The 4,564-nt window shown below is 47.3% G+C and overlaps 1 protein-coding gene across 1 annotated transcript in view; it reads right to left on the bottom strand.

The window, feature by feature from the left end:
* Positions 1-4,564, bottom strand: part of SFRP5 (secreted frizzled related protein 5) — a 110,099-nt gene that overhangs the window by 80,655 nt on the left and 24,880 nt on the right. The window lies entirely within an intron of this gene.

Here is a 4,564-nt window from a genome sequence, read left to right on the forward strand (position 1 = left end):
AAATCCAAATTATTTATTATGGTATATTTGGGTTTTCAAAGCAATTTTCAAGAACCAGAACCAATGGGGCAGATTGATTTATTAACATTGTTTTAAATTTAGGTTATAATTAGACCAGGTAAGCAGAAAATGTATAACAATGTATGATAAATCTGGTGTATTTTACTAGACATTACACAATTTCCCCTATGGCATCTCATGGTTGGCTTACTTTAACATCTTTCAGCATAGGCAACTTTTGACTACATGTAAGGGCGTATTTATACATAGTGGCTGACCATGTGGCTGCTATGGGGCCCTTGGAGAGAGGGGTCCCCGTCCTTGTTGGTCTCATTCCTTTTTCTATTGGTAAGAAACTGTGCAGAACCCCTCTCTGTAGGGAATTGTATTGTCAGAAAGTAATGGAGGGAGGTAGTGACCAATGGGTCATGGAAAGAAAGGGAAATAACCACCCAAACTTACTGTCCTGGGGGGCAACATCAGATGCACTAATAGGAGGCCCATATTGATGTTAGCTATGGGGCCCTCTTTTTTCTATAGAAACATAGAATGTGTCTGCAGATAAGAACCTTTTGGCCCATCTAGTCTGTCCAATATTCTGAATATTATAAATAGTTCCTGTCCCTATCTTATATGAATGATAGCCTTATACATATCCGTGTCTTATATGAAGGATAGCTGGCACCCCCCTCCTCCTCTCCACATATCCCCCCCCCCCAGATATCCCCCCCCCCCCAGATATCCCCGGGACCCGCGGCTAATACAGGACATCACCGATCGCAGTGATGCCCTATATTAACCCTTCAGACGCGGTGATCAAAGCTGACCGCCGCGTCTGAATGGAAAGTGACACTAACCCGGCTGTTCAGTCAGGCGATTTCACCGCGGCGTCTCGAACAGCCCGACTGAATAGCCGGGTTAGTGCTTACAGGACACCGGGGGGGACCTTACCTGCCTCCTCGGTGTCTTCTCCGTTCAGGGATCCCCTGTATGGCCGGCGCTCTCCTTCCTCGTCATCACGTCGTCGCGTACGTGCGTCGGCGTGCGTAACGACGTGATGGCGGCGACGGAGAGCGAGGATACCCGGCCGGCAGCAGAGACGTGTCGGGGCGACGGGGACACGGCGACAGCGATGGAGCGACATCCAGGGCAGCGGTGACGGGTCCGGAGCGGCGGGGACAAGTGAGTATTACCTCCTATGCAGTGGTCTTCAATCTGCAGACCTCCAGATGTTGCAAAACTACAACTCCCAGCATGCCCGGACAGCCAACGGCTGTCCGGGCATGCTGGGGGTTGTAGTTTTGCAACATCTGGAGGTCCGCAGGTTGAAGACCACTATTGGGTTCAAAATCTTTATTTTTTTAGATTTTGCACCTATAAATTGGGTGCGTCTTATACGCCGGTGCGTCCTATAGGGCGAAAAATACGGTATATATATTTTTTCATATCAACGGGCTCCAGAAAGTTAAACAGATTTGTAAATTACTTCTATTAATCCTTCCAGTACGTATGAGCTGCTGAAGTTGAGTTGTTCTTTTCTGTCTGACAACAGTACTCTCTGCTGACACCTCTGTCTGTCTCAGGAACTGACCAGAGAAAGAGTAAAACCCCATAGCAAACCTCTCCTGCTCTGGACAGTTCCTGAGACAGGCAGAGGTGTCAGCAGAGAGCACTGTTGTCAGACAGAAAAGAACAACTCAACTTCAGCAGCTGATAAGTAATGGTAGAATTAAGATTTTCTAATGGAAGTAATTTACAATTCTGTTTAACTTTCTGGAGCCAGTTGATATGAAAAAAATTGGTTTTCACTGGAGTACCCCTTTAACCCTCTCCTGCCTAGCTCTGCAGTCACAGTCAGAAGATACATCTCTCTTCTATCGCATTATGTAGGTCAGATTTACAACTTTTCTTACCAAATCACCCCAAAAAAGCCACAAATGCCACATTGCATTTTTTGAGCTGAAAGTCAATAGCAGTGTTTTCCAAACAGTGTGCCTCCAGCTGTTGCAAAACTTCAACTCTCAGAATGCCGGGACAGCCTTCTGTTAGGGAAACACTGGTCCAAAGGGATTTATGAAATGCCAAAATATACTTGACGTTTTTTCCTTTGGTGTTTTTCTGCGTTTTTTTGCTCAGTGTCACTCTTCCAAAATCGCAGCATGTTGAGACTATGGTGGGTTTTTTTTTTTTTTGTTTTTTTTTGGGACAGAACCTTGGCGTTTGTCTCCCACAGAAGTCTATGGGCACAAAAAAACAAAGCAAAACAAAAAAACGCCATATAAAATACTATGTGGCTTTGGCAATGGTGTTTTTTCTCTAATTTTTCACATAAGAAAAGAATCACATGACTTGTAATCATAAAAAGGGCAAACATTTTCCGCCGCTGAAATTCCGCAGTGTGAAAGGGTCTGCAGAAAACCCATTCACACTAATGGTATGAGTTCACACCGCGGAATTCCGCGCTAAATCCGTAGTGTGAAAAAAATGCAACTTGGGAGTACAAAGCAACACAGCAATTTTTTTGTGGCTTTTCATTTAGTTAAAAAGAAAAATGTGGAAACTTGAATTAGGGTGAATTCACATAACAGAATTTCCACCTCAAATTAAAGCCCATAGACTTCTATGGGATTCCGCACTCCCATTCACACTTCTGAATTTCCGCTTGCGGAATTCCGCTAGCAGAATTCCACAAGTGGAATTTCAGAAGTGTGAATGGGAGTGCGGAATCCCATAGAAGTCTATGGGCTTTAATTTGAGGCGGAAATTCCGCAGTGTGACTAGACCCTTAGGCTAGGTTCACACTACGGAATCTCCGGGCAGAAAATTTCCGCCCGGAATTTCCGAGTGCAGCCAGCGCTGACTGGATCAGTTGGCGCTAGGACCGCGCGGACACTGCAGTCTCCAATAGACTGCAATGTGTTCTGCGAGTGTTTCCGCCTGAAGAATGAGCAACGCCATTCTTCAGGCGGAAATTTCCAAGCAGATTTTCCGTTCACACATTCCGCTTCACAAATTCCGTTCACTATACTATACATTTTAGCAAGCGGAATTTCTGCCTGCAATTTCAAAGCGGAATTGCAGGCGGAGATTCCGCAGTGTGAACCTAGCCTTAGGCTGGGTTCACACTGCAGAATTTCTGGGCAGAATTTCTGCCGGAGATCGAGCCGACGGCGCTAGGACCGAGCAGACTGCATTGCTGCCCCCATAGACTGCAATGCATTTCTGGGTGGATATTTTGGGAGATCTGCTCAGAAATGCATTGCCATCTATGGGAACGGCAATGTAGTCCGCGCGGTCCTAGTGCTGTGGAATTTTGCCCAGAAATTCCACAGTGAACTTAGCCTTAGACAGTGCTGGGACTGTTCGGACATCTCCACAGAAGGCAATGCATGTCCGAGCAGATTCAGCAGATTGAATCAATATGATCATTCTTTTATGAAAACAATGGGAGGCTTCTGCACCGGAATTTCCGAGGAGAATTTCTCAGCTCGGAAATTTTGTAGATCCTGTACTTTCCATAGTCTTTTTGCACTTTTACCTCATTTACTCCAACAAGTACCGTATTTTTCGCCCTATAGGACGCACCGGCGTATAAGACGCACCCAATTTATATGTGCAAAATCTAAAAAAAATTAAGATTTTGAACCCAATAGTGGTCTTCAACCTGCGGAACTCCAGATGTTGCAAAACTACAACTCCCAGCATGCCCGGACAGCCATTGGCTGTCCGGGCATGCTGGGAGTTGTAGTTTTGCAACATCTGGAGGTCCGCAGATTGAAGACCACTGCATAGGAGGTAATACTCACGTGTCCCCGCCGCTCCGGACCAGTCACCGCTGCCCTGGATGTCGCTCCATCGCTGTCGCCGTGTCCCCGTCACTCCGGAACGTCTCTGCTGCCGGCCGGGTATCCTCTCTCTCCGTCGCCGCCGTCCACGTGATGACGAGGAAGGAGAGCGCAGGCCATACAGGGGATCCCTGAATGGAGAAGACACCGAGGAGGCAGGTAAGGTCCCTCCCGGTGTCCTGTAAGCACTAACCCGGCTATTCAGTCGGGCTGTTCGGGACCGCGCGGTGAAATCGCGGCGGTCCCGAACAGCCCCACTGAACTGCCGGGTTAGTGTCACTTTCCCTTCAGACGCGGCGGTCAGCTTTGATCGCCGCGTCTGAAGGGTTAATACAGGGCATCACTGCGATCGGTGATGTCCTGTATTAGCAGCGGGTCCCGGCCGTTGATGGCCGCAGGGACCGCCGCGATAGGGGTGTATACGCCGTATAAGACGCACCGACTTTTTCCCCCCAGTTTTGGGGAAGAAATAGTGCGTCTTATACGGCGAAAAATACGGTAGTAAATGAGGTAACTGTACAAAAAGACTATGGGGGAGATTTATCAAAGCTTGCGCATTGTGCAGAGGAAAAAATGCCCAGTTGCCCATGGCAACCAATCAGATTCCTTCTTTCATTTTTAACAAGGCCTCTGCAAAATGAAAGAAGAGATCTGATTGGTTGCTATGGGCAACTCAGCAACTTTTCCTCTGCACAGGTATTGATAAATCTCCCCCTATG

Source organism: Hyla sarda, chromosome 7, assembly GCF_029499605.1.
Source record: "Hyla sarda isolate aHylSar1 chromosome 7, aHylSar1.hap1, whole genome shotgun sequence".
Classification (NCBI taxonomy): Eukaryota; Metazoa; Chordata; class Amphibia; order Anura; family Hylidae; genus Hyla; species Hyla sarda.